The sequence below is a fragment of the Dromaius novaehollandiae genome, chromosome 2 (genome assembly GCF_036370855.1).
Source record: "Dromaius novaehollandiae isolate bDroNov1 chromosome 2, bDroNov1.hap1, whole genome shotgun sequence".
Classification (NCBI taxonomy): Eukaryota; Metazoa; Chordata; class Aves; order Casuariiformes; family Dromaiidae; genus Dromaius; species Dromaius novaehollandiae.
This window is the reverse complement of record NC_088099.1, coordinates 133,316,178-133,336,630: the sequence shown is the minus strand read 5'-3', so window position 1 is coordinate 133,336,630 and position 20,453 is coordinate 133,316,178. Positions and strand designations below refer to the sequence as shown.

General features: G+C 42.5%; 1 protein-coding gene across 7 annotated transcripts in view; it reads left to right on the top strand.

Moving 5' to 3' along the window:
- Positions 1-1,769: 1,769 nt before the first annotated feature.
- CHD7 (chromodomain helicase DNA binding protein 7) overlaps positions 1,770-20,453 on the top strand; it is a 130,551-nt gene continuing 111,867 nt past the window's right edge. For 5 of the 7 annotated variants that reach the window (XM_064507495.1, XM_064507498.1, XM_064507497.1 and 2 more), the window contains exon 1: positions 1,770-2,239. The gene's annotated coding sequence lies outside the window, so the exon portion shown is untranslated. Of the gene's footprint in view, positions 2,240-2,691; positions 2,778-4,096; positions 4,201-20,453 lie in introns of those variants that run through there. The other 2 variants (XM_064507493.1, XM_064507494.1) reach the window with 2 other exon arrangements.

Here is a 20,453-nt window from a genome sequence, read left to right as displayed (position 1 = left end):
ATCATGTGCTGTCAGGTTTTCAACACCTTTTTCAGTTGAAAGCATAGGACAGCGTCATCTGCTTTGATTGCTGGTCATGTCTCTGGGTGACCGTGTGGACCCTGGTGCATGAGAAGCAGTGATGCCTCTCTGCAAACTGCCCCCTCTCCCATAAAAATGCTTTCCTCATAAATCCAAGAAGACAGAGATTGAATAGGTCTGCAGAGAACTATGTGATGTAGTAGTCTGACTTTCAGGCTTTCCCCAGAGAAGCCTAAAATACTTTCTGTGCCTGCAGTGGTCCTTAAGGTTGCAGCAGTAACTTGGACGCCTGGATCAGTGGAGCAAATAACCCAAGACATGAGAGGAGCTGTTGACGTTCACACTGCGTGGGGCCAGCTCCTTGGCTTAGTAATGTGTGTGTGTGCGTTAAGGGGGTATAGTGGAAAAACTGTGAGAGGTCCTACGACGATGTCTTTTCTGTTAGTCTGACTCTTTCCCATAAAAGAATGTGTTTGTGGGTGTAGCAAACAGTGCCCTAAAAGGTGCTGCGGGAGCAGGGCGAGGGGGAGGTACACCTACTCAGGCAGCAGCACATGACTTTTTTTTCCCCTCTCCAACCTGCCACAGGCAACAATGGTAAAAAGTTGTCTAGTCAGACAAATTGCTTAAAATTCCTGTAACTCTGAGCATCTTTACACTAGTGGTACATTGTAATCTCTTTATACTTTAAAGATGCTTATGTAGTTTCCAGCGCAATTCAGAAAGACACTTAAGCAGGCTACTGGTAATCTTTTTTTTTGGTGGGATTTGTATAATTTACTTACGGAATGAGTTTGTTTCCGTTTGTATCATGAATTTGAATTTATAACTTACAAATATGGAATCGGCCTCCACAAACTCTTCAGTATCATCAAACTAATGGAAACATGTATTTAAAAGAAAAAAAAGGGGGGTCCATTTGGAATAAAGGACGCTTTTGGGAGACAGATCGTTTAACGGATGCTTTATTTTGAAAACTTGATCCTCTCGAGACAAAGTTCACCCTAAATCGAGGACTCGCGTGACCCTGCCGCAGCCCGGCCCTCGCGCCGGGCGGCCCGGGGTGGGGCAGCGACGGCGGCTCCCCCCCCCCCGGCTCCCCTCCAACCCCCCCCCCCCGGCGCCTCTGGCGGTTTTACTTCGCGGTTGGGAAGTTTGACGCGCGGGACCAACCCCCCCCCGCCACCCCTCCCCCGCCCCGGCCAGCGCCTCAGCGAGTTTCCCGGGACGCGCCGCACCCGCGGCACCGGCTCGCCCTGTGTGGCCGGTCCGGCGCTGACCCCGCGGCTTGCGGAGCGGCCGTGCCCGCTGTGGCGGTGCTGCCACCTCCGCCGGTGACCGGGCGGACGGGGCGGGGCGGGGCGCGCGGCGGATTTGCATGGGCAGGAGCCTCTCCCCGTCCGCGCAGCACCCGCGTGCCCTGCGCCGCCGCGCCGCGGCGGGAGGGGGCTGCGGCTCGGCCCCCGCGGCGGGGCAGCGCTTCCGTGGCCCGGCGGCGGCGGGGCCGGGCGGTCGGCGCGGCGGGAGCCCCGGCGGGGCGCTGGCGGGTTGGGGCTGAGGGGAAGGTTAGTGACCCCTCGCCCCTCCCCCACCCGCGCCCGGGGCCGGACGGTTTTTTCTCGTTGCATAAATTATGCCGGGCGGTGCAGTGACGTGCGCGGAGGGGCGGGGCGTGCGGCCGCGCTCGCCCCCGGGGAGGGGGCGGTGTCGGGGGCGCGCCTTGTGGCTGCGGGAGGGAGGGAGCGGGCGGGCGGGCTGGGCGGGCGAGCGAGCGCAGGGGGCGGTAGCAGCGGCAGCCGCCTGGCTGGCTGGTGTCTCGCTCGGCTCGGCTCGGCTCCTGCGGACGCGCTCGGGAACTATCGGATTAAACTTGAATCGAGTGAAATTACACAAAGGAGCGAAGCGGAGCCGGGACCCGGCGGAGACCCCGAAACTACCCGAGACCCGCGCTGACCCTTCCTCTCCCTCCCCTCCCTTTCACCCCTCCTTCGCCCGCCCGCCCTGGTCAGGGATCTCCCCCCTCCTCCCCTCTTAGCCCAGCCCCGGTGCGAGCGAGCAACTCCGTGCGTGTGTGTGCGTGTGTGTGAGGAGAGACCCGCACCCCGCCTCGCCCCCCCGGCAGCCGCACCAACTCCGGAGCGTGTCCCCTCCTCCTCCCCGGCCCCGCGGCGAGGGAGCGAGAGGGGGACACCGGCCCCAACGGCCCCGCACCGGCCCGGTGAGTGACCGCGCACCTCGCTCGGCGCGGAGGGAGGGCGCGGGGGGGGACACGCCGGTCGGGCGCACCGCGGCAGGTCCCCGCCGTCGGGGGGTGGGGGGGCCCAGAAGGGCACTTTCCCGGTGTAAATGGCTTTTTGTTGTGCTCCGGCCGCCTCGCCTCGCCTCGGGGGAGGGGAGCGGAGCGGAGCGGCGGCGCGGGGAGCCGGAGCGACGGCCCCCCTTCCCCCCCGGCCGCCCCCGCGCCTCGGCCCCGCGCCGCAAGTTTGGAGGGCGGCGGAAAATCCAGGAAAAGTTGGGCGAAACTGCGCGGCGGCGGGCGGGATGGCCGCGGGAGCGCTCCCCCCCCTGACCACGCTGACGGCTCCCGGCCGCAGCAGCACAACAAGCGCTAACAAAGTGAGGGCGCTTCCCCGCCGCGCACGCCGCGGCCCGGCCCCGCCCGCCGCCGCCGCGCTCCGCGCCGGCACATGGGGCCGCGGAGCTGGCCGCCGCCGGGCCGCGCCGCGCCGGCCGGGGCACCCCGCCGAGGCCAGGTGGTGGGTGGCGGCGGCGGGCGGCAGGAAGGGCGGCGGGGGGCGGGCGCAGGGAGCACGCGGTGCCGCGCGGCCGCCGGTGCGGCGGGGGCGATTGTCCTGCGCGGCGGCGGCGGGAGGGGGCACGGCGGGGGCGGGGGTCCGGCTGCCTCCAACGGCCGGAGAAGAAAGAGGAGCGGGGGGGGAGGGAGGACGCTGCCTCGGCGAGCCCGATGGGGCCGGCGGCCGCCGCATAATAGGGGCTTCGCCCGCGCGGCGGCCGCCGTGCCCCGCCGCCGGGTCGGGCCGCGGGCGGGCGGCGCGCGGGGGTCGGGGCCGGGTTGCCCCCTCCGCGGTGCGGGCCGCTCTGAGGGCGAGCGGAAAAGGTGGTTTGAGGCCAAGCGGTCAGGGAGCTGGGGGGGGTTGTTTGTGTGTGATTCACGGGGAAACGGGGCCGGCGGGCTGCGCTGCGCCGCGCCGGGGCGGGCGGGGCGGCGGCGCTGCGTGCGGGGCCGCTGGAAGTGGGAAGCGGACAGCGTGTGCGTGTGTGTGGTGTGCGGGGGGAGGGGGCAGGGTTGTTGGTGAGTCTCTGGGAGAAGGAGCTGCAGGCAATGAGCAGCCATCATTGCATTGCATTCATTTATCCTGATAGCGTTACATAAGGGGACACGCTCCGCGCGGTGGGGTCCCCTCCGGCCGGGGCGCTGCCCGCGCCCGTGGTTTCTCTTCCTTCCCGCCCCCCCCCCTTTTTTTTTGGTGTGTGTTTGTGGGGGGGGGGGGTGTTGCACGGCGCTTGGGAAGGGGGCGGTTTGGGGGGCACGGACTGGAAGCCGAACCGGTTTCCTTAGATCACTTTTACACAGTGCTCACGCCTGGGTTTAAACTAGTTTTTTTTAAACAGACAATGGACAAAAGAAAAGTAGCAATGCCCGGGGAGTTCCCTTTGAATTGCTGAGGGATGCACCACGCAACTCTCCCCGTACTTACCCACTTTCTGCCTTTGTTTTCGTTTGGGAAGGCACTGAATGTGCCTCCCAACTATATAAAAGGGCGATTTTTCATTTGCGAGCAGCTTTTCCAGTCACTTAGTCTTTCGTGGATTTTAGGCTCAGGGAATATCAGAATAACCTCAATGCAATAAGTTTGTTTCGGTGTAGATGTGCGTCTCGATTTTACTTTCATCAAAGCAGATTCCGAGCTGTGTTTATACTAGAAGACGGCTTTCGGGAGAATGCGTTTGTCTTTTTTTTCTTTTTTTTTTTTTTCCTCGTAGTATATGGGACTAGCAGAGAGATACAAACAAGCAAGTTGAACAAAAAATGTTTCTGTTCGTTTCCTCACAGATCATCCATTCTAACGACGGCAAAAAAATCTTAATGACTATGACCTTAGCAGCATGGGTAGCTGATTTATCCCAATTATAAATCCTGTTAGTTTGCGGTAATGTGTGAGTATCAATATATAATTCATATTAAAAAGCATGATCAGTATTTTTTTTTTTTTTATAAAAGTTGAAATCCATCATTTTCCAATGAGAATGCTGCATCTGTCGCTTGGAGTGTTTTTGTCTCGCTGTTGCACAACAGAGGCTCTCTAGTCTTTAACCTAAAATGGCAGCTTTAATTTGACTGGGGCCCATTCATTGACAATGATAATAAAAAGGCTGAAAGCTAAATGTAGCTGGATGCTTGGGGCACGTTTGCAGAACTCTCCTTTGCATTGCTAGGCGCTGCTAAGAGAGGAACTTCTAAGCTCTCTAGTTTCTATCCTGAAAGTTTCTTTCATTAAAAAAGAATCACGTTGCTTTACATAAAACACGTTCTAGACAACAGGGTTGCTGACAAACTTAACAGTGAGGAGATACTTTGAGAGGGCTTCTTCTAAAGGGTGTGAATTTTTAATGTGGAATAGTGGAAAAATTCTAGTAATGCTTTTTAAAATAAGATGTAGCACCGGGGAAAATAACCATTTGTTTCTGAGGTTTGTAACAGGTGATTAGAACAATTAGGTTCTTAACGTTTTCAGTCTCCAGCTACTAAAAGTGGGAATGTTGCTTGTTTTCTCTTGCTTGGTGTTATAAAGGTACTCAGTGTTTCACAGATCTTTTGATAGTATGTTGCTGAACTTCTGTAAGATAAAACCACAACTGCTTGGAAAAAGTAATTAATTTTTATATGAGACATCCATTGACGTTTGAAACAGTTTTACAAAACAGAATTTCCCTTATTATGGCATTGGAAAATGCCACAGACTCGCACAATGTCTGTTCTGCTTTTCTGTTCACTTGAACTGGTTAGTTTAAATCTCCTTATATATTTCTTACAGAAAAAAGCTTAAAGATCATTTTGAAATCTCTACAGCAGACTCTGAGTGATAAATGCTTGTGGTTGCAAGTTTAACTGAATTAGTGATTGTCTAATACTAATCAGATAATCATATCTGACCAAATATCTTACAAAATATTTAACAATGTAATGGTGTTTCTGTTATTACTTGTAAATCCCATTTAGATTATCATAAAGTGGAAAAAAAAAAAGTGCTCAGAATTGAAATCCAAAATAATTGTCTTTTCAGTAATTAAGCAAAGTTTTGATAATAGTTAGAGCAATCCCTTTAGGAAAATATTATTTTTATCAGGGCATGGTAATGTAAAAATATTAGTCATAATGAGATATAAAGGACTACTGTTTATTGAAATCAGAAATCCCTACAATGCTAGAAGATCGGAGCTGTCACCATTTTCCTTTAAATTTGGTTAATGTGGAAATGTGAAGGGTTAGTTGAAAAGAGCTCTGTGAGGACCTCTCATTATATGTAGATGGGTCAGTTAACAATATTGTAGCATTTTCAGGAGAGTTATTTGTTGTTTTGATTCAAATGTTTTTGAGTAAGGTCCACAGTATTTTTCTGTTGTGTTCAAATAATACTAGGATTTTAGAACATGCAAAACAAACTATTTGCAAGTAAATATGAAACAGACCGATAAGCGAAGTTTTTTCAACTTTGCTAGGTATTTTGAAGACTATATCTGCTGCTAGGTCTGGAGGTAGCACAGGTCACATCTTGATTTCCCTGGGCACGTTGTGCCCTTCTGCAGAGTGAGGTTCTAACCAAGTTCTGTAGTCTGCATAAGGCGTGTTGCTGCAAACTTTAGCTGTTCAAGCAGGAAGTGGCCTAGGCCCTTTACTTAAGAAGAATTTTCTACATAAGAATACAACATGGGCTTAAAACAAACAAACAAAAACCCCAAACGTGAGTTTCTTAAAGGTGAAATGCGTGAGTAATAGGAATTTTGCGGGTTTTCAAAGAGCTTCTTAAATGGTATATTGAGACTCTATATGGTTCGCCGTATCTGTAGCATCCTATAGCATCTGGGTGTTTGGTTTTTGTTTTGTTTTTATACCTTTAGAATATGGCATGATACATAACGGTTGTTTAGATAGGAGGAGGAGGGAAAAAGTAAATAAAGAGGATGGAAATAAACCTGTACATTGCCTTAAATTGTATACCTTATCTCTATCCCTTATTTCCAGGTCATTTTATTTTTGTATTAATTTTCAGATGGAAAGCTTTTAGAATCTGCTGGTTGGTATTTGGTTTCGTGAATCTGGCATTATCACTATTCAAGTAAAATTGTCTGGCTAGCCAGGATATGGACAACTGCATGACAAATCCCCTCCCCCCGACTTAAAATCCTGACTTCCAAACCCTTTCGGTTTTGGCTGCTCTGAACAAATTGCCAACTGCTCAGACTTATGATCTGCTTAACTGATGCCTGTAGGTAACATGGATGACACTTTTATGTTACTTTTATGTTCCCTGTCTACATAAGAAAACTCTGCAAATTTTTGTAAAAAATTAAACTTTTTTACAAATGGTCTTTTGTATGTAAGTAAGGTTTTAGATCTAACTTCTCCAGCAGAAAAGTTAATGTATTAATATACTGCATCTGTTTACCTTCATTGTTATGACAGATGCTAACTTCCATCACTTTTCATAATTTTTATGTCTGTGAATAGCTTGTTTACATAAATACAAACTACATTGGAGTTTCTGGAGAAAATATCAAACATTTTCTATATTTTTGGCAACAACGCAAAAGCAAATGAAGACTTAAGTCCCAATACAATTTATGCTTTTGTTCGGATTCTGATAAGATATTAAAACCTGATGAGAAAGCTCTTCCCCTTGATTTCTTTCCATCTGTAGAATCTAACTTTAACTTTTAGTAGCTCTTATTTCACCAGAGATCAGTCACTCTGGCAATATTGCATCATAGTTATGCATCAAAATTCTTATTTGGAAGAAAAAGTTGGAAGACGGGGGGGGGGGGGGGGGAGTCTGTGACCTAAAGGACACATTCCAAGTGTCTGAATATGACAACAAAGCTCTTAAGTATATTCTTAAGCATACAAAAGCTGATTAGTTCTTAGCTTCCAACACTGTGATTTTTCGAAGATGCAAACATGCACCTAGAAGAAGCCAAGTCAAAACCAATGATCTTCGTGCCATTGGGTTTTCTAATATCATTAATGCTGCTCAGTAGCTGTTTCTAAGAATCCTGACTATTTTGGTGCCTCTTTTGCTAAATGTATTCTTCTTTAAAAACTGGTGATAATAGTTAATGATTTGTCCTAATTTAAAAGTTAAAATTTGGTAAAAGAGTATTAATTATCCAATGAGCTACTGTATTGGTATAGTATCATAATGTTCTATTTGGAAAGCTTATTGGCATATAGGAACTAACCACAAGCCCTTGCTGGCATGATGTAGAGATCACTTTGCTTTGTAGTGACCTATATAGCTATTTTGGGTGTGGTTTTGCTTGGTTTTCATGGGAGCTGCATCCAACCTTCCTCTGACATAGACAACTGCTGTGACGAGAGGGCCTTGAGGGGAATGGTGGGGAATAAATAACTTCAGGAATCAATTGTCTGGAAAAAGTCACTGCAGCCAAAATGTCTGCCTTCTTCCTAATGGTTCTGAGGGGAAAATTAAATTTCACGTATACAATCTTGGTCCTGGAGGTTATTCTGTTCAGAGTTTATTTAAATATGGGCTGGTAATCACAGCAAATAGGACAGGAACTTACCGGCCTGGCAATAGCTAGCGTGCTAGAGAATCCAATGCTGAATAATTTGGAAACGCTGTAATTTTAATATCATTGAGTCACTTTGTAAGCTATTCAGCTGAGCTCTCTATTTTCTGCTACAACTTCAACAGGTAGCTGGCTGTAAAATTACTTCTTGGCAATTTTAGAATAAATTGGCCTACCCTACTGTTTGTTTTGATTTCTGTCCACAAAGTAAGCGTCATTTCTTAGAGTATTTTAATGGACAAGTACATCAAATGTACAGTGTGTGGCTTTCTATTTTTTTAATTCAGGGATAAAACAGTCCTGCTCTAAAATCTAAACCTTTTCTTTTTCCCTCTTTCTCTCTCTGTTCTACCCCCTCTTAGCCTTCCCATAGATTTTTTTCTTTTTTTTTTTTTTGTCTTCAGACTCTGTCTCTCCTACCAGGTTTTTAATCTGCTTTCCAATTTATACTCCTCTTTGTTTGCTGAGCAGAGTTGCATTTTTCTTGCTAGTCTTAGATAATTAGGATATGTTGCAAAATAAACATGCATTTCAACTCTTAATTTTGCTTTCTACCCAAAGCATAAAGGATCTTTTTTTGTCAATATGGAAGGAGTTCACTGGCTGCACCAAAGCCTGATGAAATCTCATGTTATTAGGATATAGGAGCTGCCTGGCAAGAGGCAATGGATATGTGACCACTGGAGTGCCAGAATGGGTCATGTCTGACACTTAGTATTGCAGCTTGCTGGCAGCTTTCTGGAGATTCTTCATGAGCCTTTGAATAGGAGTGTATTTTGGTCACTTCAAAGCTTTGCATCAATTTTTGTTTTTCAGGAAAACTGCATTCCAAAATTGTTTAGTGGTTAAGGAATAGAGCTGTAAGAAGTGTTTCTTCTTGCTCTGTGTATGAAGTACTTGGGAGTGGGGGGGAGAGTCTAGTCATATTTCACTTCACATAAAATGGAGCCAACAGTTGTAGGATGCATCTTTCTAGAGAATGAAATTTGGAGGGGGAGAGGGGGGACAGGGAGGAGCTCACATAGGGAATTGTGAAATTTTTCAAAGGAGTAGAGAAGGTTGGGAGAATGAAGACAATGTGACCAGTGGTAAAGTAGATCAGAATCTGGATCAAGTCCAAGGAAGACTTTATTAAAGATACTTTTGTCCTGGATCTTAAAATAGGAAGGCTGTGGATTTGTTAACTGGGTAAACAGGATTTATGAAAAGGTAATTTCTAGGTGTTAAGGAGTACTGGGCATTTTTTGAGAGAGAATTCAAGGAAAAACTATCTAAAACTGAATTGAAAGCTGGAATTTTAGAAATGCAGAGATTCAGTGATAGGACAGAAAGAGAACAAACAATAAGGCCTTGATCAGAGAGTACTGGGGTAGTGCTGTCCTGGGAGAAATATTAAGCAAACCCTTATGTGAGAGGAATAGAGAAATTCTGTTAAGGTCTTTGGTATTAATAACTTGAGTGAGCTAGTAAGTGAGAAGTCCCAAGTTGATGATAGCTTGTTATATGAAAATATACCTTGCTTCAGAAAGGCTGTTTTTGTTGGTCCATGTAGCTGCAGACATCAAAATCCAAAACTGAAATGTTACTTCATAGAATATTTTACAAGAAAGTCTGAGCTATTCTGGACTGTAAAGAATAGTGATTTATAATTTTTAGAGATGAAAATAAGACAACGAGTGAGAATGCATATCTGACTTTATTATTATTATTTTTAATGTTCAACAAAAGGAGTAATAATTTTCAGTGGAGGATTTTCAGAAGGAGGATTAAAGAAAGGCAGGTAACAATGAGGCTGACAGATGTTCAAGTATCGCTATGATAAGGCTGAGATAAAATTGCACATAGGTGAGAGACTAGTAAGTTTCAGGAATGCATCTTAATTAGCAGTTTAGGGCATAACAAGTGTTTTCAAAATCTTAAGTATTCCTGGGTAGGAGAGCATATCCGAAGTCCAGAAGTCTGGCATTCCAAGTAACTTAGTTGTTTTGCTTCTGAATTTGAATATATGTTGTTTTGTTGTTTATATGCGAGTGGAAATACCTAAATAACCAGAATAAAGGAAAAAAAAAAAAAAGCTTGGTATAAGGTTCAGAAATACAAATTTTTGTCTCAATTTTTTGGCAGGTATCTATATAGTTCTTGTGGCTTTTTGAGGATGTGCTCTAGTTTTTGCTCTTTTGGGACTGGAGTAGCTAGTTGTTGGATTTGATTGTTTATTGCCAGGCAAAAATCAGATAGGTCTTCTTCTAAGTTTGTTGGTTTGAGAGGAGGTGCTTGGCCTGTGTTTCTGGCTTCTGGGATAGGTACTGTATTTTGGCCCATATTTCTTGCAGACTTCACAGGGTGGTATGGTTGTCTCAGGATGGCTTAAGCAAAGGCCCTATGTCATTCTAGCCCTTGCTTATGTGAGTTCAGAGATTCCTTTAAATCCTGATGAGGAGATTCTTGCTAAGAGTGTAATTTTTGCCTCAAGTAGTTTTAACTGTGAAGAATTAAACTGGGAGTTTATAGTGAGCAATTTAATATCTCTCTTGATTTAGGAAGGAATCATTCAGAAAGTGAGTTAAATAGAGGTTTCTTGACTGCCTCAGGAGGTAAGTCTGTGAGAGACTTGCTGAGTAATTCACTTTATTTATCAGTACTGTTATGAGGTGTCTGCTATGCTTTGCATTCACTTAGCTATGTGGAATGGGGTACAACCTTATTCTTCCTCTTAATGTAGTCATTCTTGTCTCTTTAGAGGGGAAGTGAATAAGCAGGCTTCAGCTTCACTTTCCCTCCTTTTTTTCTTGATCTGCCAAGGTATATGTTAATTTTGGTTCTTCTGGAAGGGAGTAAGTGTATGGCAGTTACATGACTCTTTAATTCCATTGTAACCCTATCAGAGTTTACCTTAATTCCATTGTAACCTTGTAAGAGGTTACTGGAAAAAGAAAATGCATCAGTTTCACCTGCATTTCTGCTTCACTACAGTTCTGCAGTAATCCCTAGCTCATGCCACCTTACTCATGCTAGCAACTCTTAGTAAATGTACTTTTTTCTAAGCAAGGCCAGGATTTGAACTTTGTGGCAGTCATGCAGAAGGAAGGAGTTGTTTCCTGGAAATGGCTCTGCTGTTGGAAGAATTAGCTTGTTAAAGACGGCACTAGAACAGAAACACACCTTCCAACGTGGGTCCGATAATTATTGTAGTAGGTAGCCTTCATAGTCAAGAGTGTTAGATCTTGCACTGAAGCCAAGAAAAGAAGATGACTGATGGAAAGGGGGTAAAAGTGTTCTGTGTGTCTTTTCATTTATCATGGTTATATTCAAAGAAATGTTATGTTTAAGGTGACTGAGCTCTTATTTCCTGGAGAACCAGCTATCTAAGCTAAACACCCCCCAAACAAATGGTGACACGGTTTTGAGGTTTTTAAAAAGAAAATCTTGGCTGCCAAGAAGATGGCAGCTGGATAAAATACAAATGAAAGGAATTGCTTTCAACTCTGTTTTCATATGAATTTTTCCTAACACAGTAAAGGTATTTTAAAGATTCAGTCTCTCCTCTTGGTGTTTCTGTTTCTCTCTTGCCACCACTAATTCTCTCTCCCACCCCACCAAAAATAAAAAATCCCAAACTAGAACACCTGCCTGTAGATGAAAGGTGGTCAACCTTTGGTTCATGTGCAGTTTCCCTGCTGAGATTGTCGCATGCCTAACAGTGCACCTGGACTGTGCGCTGTGGGGATGGTTGGGTAATACGAATTTTTCTGTGGGAGGAAGTGAGCTAGTAGGGGCTCTTGGAAGCAGTCATTGCAGGGTCATCTGGGATGCCAGCTGCATGCCTGATCTTGTCTCCCACTGGGACTTCCGAGGATCTGCTGCTGTCTTTTGTGGCGTATTCTCAGAGCTCTCTGTAGCACTTCGAGATACGTAGCGTGTTTTTGTGGCTGTCCAACATAAAGATTTTTGGTAGGCAGCTGGTAAGGTTAGGAAGGCTGAAAATCCACATACTGATATGGTATAATGATGGCAATGTAGGTGATGTTTTGGAGAAGGACATCTTTTCTTTTAAGTGCATGCTGAAATGAGCTCTTTCTGTTGAGGTGTCTTCAGGTATGCAATGAACTGTGTGTGAATTGCAGTTTAAGGATTTTGGCAGCTGAGCTGTCCCATTTGCTCTGTGATCGATTCACTTCGGCTGTGGGAACAATACGTTTGATGCACGTTCACTTCTCGCTTCTCAAGTGAAATGGCACATATACAGTAGGCAGTCCGTCCCAGAACAAGGCAGGTCCACCTGTAGACAAATCACTGGTCATAAAACCTAGAATTAGGCATCTAGAGCAAACTGTCACTGTCCTGTGGTAGCATAGCTCACAACTTATTGGCTTTACTACCTTCTTCCAAATTCTTTCTCTTGGATTTTAAGAAAACAGCTGTATCAACTTCTGTAATACGTTTACTTTGATACAGGTGATGTTTCCAGGAGAAAAGATTTCTCATTTGTATTAAAAATTCTTGCAACTTTTTCCTTATCAGAAGTACTTTTTTGTATCTTTTCTCTATTAAAGCTTTTTAAATCGGTGGTCACTTTCACAAAGTTTGGTATGTGGAATTTTTTTTCCTTTTAAACTTGGATGAAACCTGCAAAGCTTTCTTTATCCTACTCTTCTAATTGAGTTATCCTTGCGTTACTGTTACTTTTGTAAGAACTTTAATTTTTTCAGCTGTACTTAAATCTGTATAAGGATAACCTAATTATTTTTACTACAATAAATTATTTTGTAGCTCTTAAGATAGTTGAAGGCTACTGAATGTCTTGTTGCCAAGGTAATCATGTATAAGTCAGAGTATAGTTTGATGAAATGCAGTGAGCCAATTTAATGGGACACTGTTCTGAAAGAAGTTTGCACGCTGCCTTTGTCACTCTGCAGCCTTGTTCCCACCCGCATGGCTCTGCAACTTTGCTGTAGCAGCAGTGCTTGTCAGATCCTTCTGCAAACCACTTTAGTTCACTAAAATGGCAGAAAAATAATTCAGTAAAATGGAGAGCATTTTGCTATTGTAATGAATCAAACCGGCTCATAAAAGGGTGTGATTAACACCAGAGCTGGTACTGGGGGGGGGGGGGGGGGGGGGGGGGGGGGGGGGGGCTGGGCAGGGCGGGGGATGAACGGGGGCTTGGAAAAGACCAAGCCTTTTTCTTTTGATGGCAGCGAGCAAGTGGATTGGATCAGCTGCCTGGGAACCTTCACTGGAGAAACAGGATTCAAATAATCAGTTGTGAAACAAAGGACACCAAGAGAAAAATATGCTGGCTTGAGCTCAAACTGATATGAAAATGTGTTTATTCCAGCAGTAGTATGGATTACATGCTATGAACAGTTAGAAGTAATAAATTGCTGCCCAGAAATCACAGTTTTCCTCTTGAGGTAGAAGAATAAAAAACTTAAAGATTTACTGATGTACAAATGGCTCGTCTGAGATCTCAAATTTAAAGTTTTTCATCTTTAAAACTACTTATTCACCAGAAAGTAGATGGTTCTATTCTACTTTTTTGGTAAGCTTCAAGTTCTCCATTGGGTTCCTTAACCTTCTGAGTCAATTTGTATGTCTCAAATGTTATCAAATTAACATTTAGTTCAGTGGATTCAGTTATTTAGCTTTTTATCCCAAGTATCTAGAATATTCCTATGTTAGCTTGAGATTGTATGAGATTTCTTGATCTCAGTCAGCAGATGGATAAGACTGAGTTACTTCCTGTCATAGTCTAAAGCTTTCTCATACTGAAATGAACATGTGTAACTTAGTCCCAGTCTCATCGCTCTTATTTGGTGAAAATATAATAAAATTGGTGGAGAGAGTTTGTATTGGAGGTAAAATAACATGCTGCTTAGTTACTCTTAGTAATACTATGCTATTGCTGCTTTCCAGAGAGGGAAATGGGCAGTTTATGCTATACTGTTCAGATAAGGAATGGACACCTTACAAAAAATTACCTTCGGGAGTGTTGTTTCTGTATCATGCTCAGGATACCTAATGCTTTAAGATAACTCTTTCAGAGTAGCAGGAATGGAACATGAGAAACTGTTTTCTGAAGAACCCTAGTTGTTTTGTGTAAACTGCTTACAGTATTACGGAAGGGTATTTCTCGGGAGGTAAAGGAATGGAATTTTACTCTTTCCTTCCTGTCTTTCTCAAGACTTGGACAATTTTATGTGACCTCATGGAGGGTAAACGCTTACCGTAGTTTTCTTAAAACAAAAACAAAACAAAGTGTGGTGGGGGGCAAATGTGGGTGCATCATCTAGATTCATCTCCACAGGTTTTACATCTGAAAAATTCCCTTTCAGGAATCATCAGGGATGGCAGGAAGAGAAGGAGAGGGGACTTGCAAATTCTAACTCAAGACACTGAGATTATTACAAATTTCTTTTGCTGAACTCAGTATGAGGAGTGGTGGTCTGACTAGCATTGTGTGTGTTCAGAGTGAATATTGTAGTTGCTAAAAGCAGCTTGTTTACATTAGGAATTGTATGTGCTAGCTCTAATGGGCTTTAGGAAGCCCAAAGCACAGCTGTAAAACATCTGTCTCTGGGACCAGATCTTGTCTGTCTGATGAATTTTTGTTTCTTTTTACATCTGAACATGAAATGCAGGACAAAAATTTTTTAACAGAAAAGTTCTTAGCCTTCCTGGCTGAAGATTGGTTTACACTTGAAAGGCTATCATGCTGTTTTGTCTTGAACATAGAACTTAAAATAGTGATTCAGTATTAACTTAACTCCACTTCCTCCTTAATCCGATCATCTTGCTTGCTATGTGACCTCATAACACCTTAATTTAAAGGCTGCTTATTCCAGTGGATTAAATTTGGAGGAGTCAGTAGTGGTGGGCATTGGAACAGGAAATGCATAAGAGGAACTGAGAAATACTTTAGTGTCAAAAAAAAAAGGGGGGGGGGTTACGGTATTTTCCCACTTGCTGATGCTGACTGGTTGATATTGTATGGCACTTTATGCAATAGCACAAGACTTAAAGGTGGGGAGGAGTTCTGGATGTAAAGCAGCACATAGTTCTGTTGTACCTTAAGAAAAAGTGCAATCACTTCCAGTGAATTTATTTGATGTACTTTGTTTGAATCATGCACTGAAGTGATACCTGAACCAAATACCTGTTTAGTGTGTGTAGCTCTGAGTGTTAGGATGGTTGTTCTTTTCTTTCTTTTTTTTCTTTCTTCTGTTTAAGCCTAGTGGACTGAGCAGATGTTTGGAAGCCAGGAACTTCAGTGCTATTCCAAACTGGTATACCAGGTTCATAATGAGGTATTTTGAGATCTGCCATACTGGGATTTGTAATAGTTGCTATTTACCTAGCAGCTCTCATCAAGTGATCTTGGTTCTTTACAAAGTGTTAATTTTGTCTCACTAAAACTCTCATGAAGTAGATAAACAGGATCATTAAAAGCAGAGTTGGTCTGATATTTAGCATTTTTAAAAAAACCTAAGTGTTTAGATTCTGTGTCTGAATAGCCTGCATTTTTCAGAATTTACATCTTTTCCTTTAAATATTTGCGTTAAGAATATATCCTGAACAAAATATATTTTGTCTCGAGTTTTGGTACTACAAGTTTTCCACTTGTCCTGCGCTGTTTCCTGAATAAACAGTGCCAGATAGTCTATAATTATATGTTGAGCTTAGGTTTAGAGGTAAAAATAGTTTAGATTGTATACTTTCTATTATATGCCATGTTATTAGCCATTGTGGCTCACTTTTTCTGTGTACCCCTCCCCCCCATCTCAAGTCAAGTATTTAATTAGACTAAACTAAACAACAACCAAGTAATCTCTTTGAAGAGCTAGGTGGTTCCGACCAAGGATATGTGATTTTTGCCTCTAATCTTGGGATTATAGTGAGATTTACTCTACCTGTGAAAAATTTGATTGTTACAAGTCTTTGAAAATTCACCATTGGCATGTGCTGCCTTGTGTCTGATGGAGGTGTAGGCTTATTCTGCACCGAGCATGTGCCACTGTCTTCAAGCTTGGGCGGTGCTCAGCATAGAGTGGCAGCAGCCCCTTTTCTGTATTAGAGGAAGTAGCGGTGGCCTGTAAGCTGTGAAGAGGCAAGTTCTTCCATTGCTTATAGCAGCAGTCACTGTGGCTTTTTGTATTTATTGGGGGAAAAAATCATATCCCTAAGTTAGGAGACAAACACAATTCCTATTTTATATATATATAGATAGATAGATTTTTTTTTTTTCCCAGTAACTAAGGTGTTACACTATGACATGTAGATTGGAGCTGAAGGTTGAATCCAGTCTTCCAGTAATTCCTTTAAGTGCTTAACCTAAATAGGTTGTAGTTATTTAAAGTACCTTTTTATAACTGTAGTAAAACTTCAAGCCAGTGCTTTAAGTTGATATCATCTATTACAGCTTCTGTTTAAACAGGAAAAAGTATGACCTATTTTTTCAGCACTTAATGTAGTTTTTAAGTCTTTCTTGTTCAGACTTGAAAAAATGTTTTTAATACAGCTTCAGCGTTCTTAAAATTTCAATGTGTAACACAAATTTGATTTGAGTTATTCTCAAATTGAACTTAAGAACTACTGTAGGTATTGAATAGCATACAAAAAAATGCTGCTTGTGTTACAAAATTTAGTATTGCTAGCTTTTCTATCACAACCTTTATCCAACCTTTTTTCCCCAAGGGGTTAAAACCAAATTATAAAAGGCTTGCTTTGATTTTTTTCCCCTCCCCTCCCTCCCCCCCCCCCGCCCAAATAGGGTAATTTTTTACACAAAAATGGTAGAATTGCAGTGGGATAGGATATTCTTTACTTTGGGTGTCCTTGTCTCATATGTGCCATGGTGCTCTTGAACACTACTGTCTTGCTTGTATTCTTGATAATATGGATTGCAATAAAGTTTCCTTATGAAAGAAAAGTGAAACGATGAAAATAGTGCATTAGTAAAAGCATGTATTTCTCAAGAGCTATTAAAACCACGTTATAAATATGATCTTGCCTTTTTAGTACATGAGAATAGCTGTAGCAGTTGAGACCAAAGGTCTGCCTAATCCAGAATCCTGTTTGACGGTGTGACTGGCGGAGGCCATCCAGAGACAGAGCAGAAGCAGAGCAAGCGCTCTGTTTGTATGTCCCCAGAATAGTCCTTTAGCCTCCCTAATTTTGCATCTCCTTCCTTGGAAAAAGTGATAAGTGATACTTAATGAATTTTTCTTACATGAATTCATCTAGGCTTTTCTCAGTCTGTGTAAACTCTTAGCTTTCATTGGAACTGTGGCAGAGTTCTGCAGCTTAAGTACACATTGTATGAAGAACTGTTTCCTTTTATTTGATTTATCTTGAACCTACCACCTGCTAGTTTTGTTTGATGTTCTCTAGTTTCCTTGTTAAAAGAAAAAGTGAACAATTGTTGACTACTTACCTTCTCCATGCTGCTCATGATTTTGTAGACTGTCTTATATTCTTTCCCCAGCTGTCCCTTCTCTGGTCTGGAGTTTATGAAGGGTGTTCAAATGCTTGTCACCCCCCTTTGGACCTTCAGTAATTTTACTGTTGAAGCAGAGGTGGGTAGGGAAAGCACTGGAACTGCGCAAAGATAGGGGCACCTCATAGAGTTGTGCAGTAACATAATGATGATCTCGGATATAATTCTCTGTGTTGCCCCCCCTCCCACCCCAATAGTCTTAGCATTCAATTTACTCTTGACAAATGCTGTCTTCCTAGATCTATCTATTCTAGCTCCCAGATATCATTCTTAAGAATGGGAATGAGGTAACTGGGTTAGAGCTCAGTGAAGTATATGTAAAGTACTTGGACTGTATTTTTCTCAGGTGCATTGCATTCTATTTGCCCACACTGAATTTCATCTGCGTTTTATTACACCTTCACTGGGTATAATGAAGGTCTGCTGCTGCATAGCAGACTTTCATTTTTAGCAAAATGAACATGTTAATGTCATCAGCAGACTCTCACTTGAAGACTCACCTGATTTTTCTAGATCGTTTATGTGTATGTTAAATAACAGAGGTTGTGTAGTTGCATAGAGCCAGAAAAGAGTCAGGTGACCTTCACCTGGGAAAACAGGTCAGTCTTTCCTAACATTTGTTTCCTGTTTTGGACCAATTACCTACCATGGGAAGACCTTCCCTCTGCCTCTCTTACAGCTTAGTTTCTTTAAGAACTTTTGGTGCGGGACGTTTGTTCAGAAGTTGGCATGTATTTTGAAAATCCAAATCAGCTCGGACTTCGACCACTTACTAATTCTTTTGAGAAAAAATTCATGTGCATTAGTGAGATGGGACTTCTTTGAGGGGGGAGAGTCTTGACATGGCTTTGTAGCCTGTGTTTATCCACATTCTGGCTGCCTTTTTTTTTTTTTTTTGGTAGCTTCTGCTTATTTGCGCTGCTGAGACATTAGACTAGCTGCTGTGATTCTCCAGGGTCTCCTTGCAACCAGCTCTAAAAACCGATGTGCCATTGACACCAAGGCAGTGTCTGACACCAGGCTTTTATGCAGTATGATGGATAGATCGGCCATTTTCTCCTTGAGGTTTTAGAATTCTTGGGTGAATACCATTTGGTCTGGTAACTTGTTATGTTTGCTTTGGTCTGATCCAAAACTGCCTCTCGCGAGGCTTTAATTTAAGGAAACATTCCAAGATAAAAGCCTCCCTTAGCTTCTGTAGTGACTGAGGATGGAAAAAATTCAATTTTTGTGTGTGTTTGGGCCTTATTTTCTCCAAGCATTTCTTTCATATCTTGGTTATCTGTTAGCCCAGTGGATTCTCTGCCAGGCTTCATGCACCTGGCGTGTGTTAAAGAAGGACTTTTTATTACTTTGCCTCTTTGTGAACATACTTTCTGTTTAAAATTTAACTTGCCAAATCTTTTATTTGTTTGTTTATTTCCTGTTTTTCTCTCTTGTTGAAAAATGTGTTCTTATTTCTGATGGCCTCCCTGGCTTGTGGTTTAATTGTGATAAATTGTTTGCTCTTCTGGGGTCTCTGAGTTTTCAATGTAGTGTTTTCTATTATTTCTTTGCCTGTCTTTTTTTTGTTTCTTTTATTAATCTTCTTATTTTTATGTATTTTCTTTTTGGAAGTAAACACTCCTGTAATGCATTTTTGTTGCTGTTGCTTTTTCAGGAATGTTAAACTTCAGTATATTTCAATGGATTTCATTAGCACTAGCAGTGAGTCATGCTATAGCAAGGTCAAATGTGACATGGGAAAATCTGAATTTAATATAATCTATTTTGTTGGATGTTGAAGTAGTCCATAATCTGGTTAAAATGCACAGGCACAGCCTTAAATACATTGCCATAACTTGAAAGAAGCTGTCTAAAAAGTATGGCTTTATGTACTTTAATACCCAATTTTCTTCTTGTTACGTATTTTCCCCCAGCAAACCAGTTACCTTACCAAGCTGTACAGGTGTCATGGAAAGTAATTTGAATGCCTCTAGCTTATTTAAGAATGGGACAAAGTATGTGACTATGTCTTTCAGTTATCATGTCCCATCAATTGTAATTTGACACATTTGTCCTAATACAGAGTATGAACAGTAATATAATCAAGCTGTAGGTATCATGGGAAACATAACTTTGATTTTTCTTTTTCTTGGCTTCCTATGTGAAAACTCTAGTGTAGTACATTATTTAATTGTTTAGTACTGAGGTCTCTCTGTTTTATCATAGTATGTGAAATGTTACAGTACCACTCTGTATTAAAAAAAAAAAAAAAAACCTTTGATGCCTGAAGCAGTGGTGGAACAGCGAGAGTTTATTCATCCGTAGATATGTGACTACCATATTTAGAAAAAGTTTGCACAAATAATAACCACTTCATACTGTTTTTCTGAGAATTATGTTGTTTTGCTTAGCTGAAAAGTACTTGGAAAGTATTAAGATCAGTCTGTAAATATAAAGTCAGAAGCATCAACTGTTACTTCTGTGTTTCATTTGATAATTTCTGTTGGAGAAGAGGCATTCCTGGAAGTTACTTAGACTTTCAAAGCAGTCTGAAATATGTATGCATACAGTATCTCAGCATAAACATAACTGAATTTTGGTGAGTTTTACACTTCATTAATGGAAAATATGTATAAAGATTATGAAATATTTGAGACCCTTAGTCATGAAAGTAGATGAACCAATTTTATAAAGAAGGAGCAATTGTTTTTTAAAATGGATGCTCTGAAAGGTAGCAATTATGAGTTCATAACGTTCAGAAATAAATGGAATTTTAAGGGAGAGCTTACAAAATTCTTTCACTTCTTTCTGCCAAGGATACAGGTGTCGTGAGAGGCTTGAGCCCATTCCAGTTGTTGAGGAGCCATGGTTGTACTTTAAGTTAGTTTTTAAACTTTGTCATGAAATCTATTTCCATTTCTAGATAGCCTGCCATATGTATAAGCCCATCAGTTGGTTTTGTTTTCTAAAATAATTTAAATGGAAATTAATGTATTTACAGGTAAATTGGATTAGTTGAGGGTAACGAGGAAAGAAACTCTGTATAATAGACTGTAGGATTCTGTTTTAAGAAAAAACTTAAAGGAATTTGAGTAAGGGTGTTTTGGTTTTTTTGGGGGGA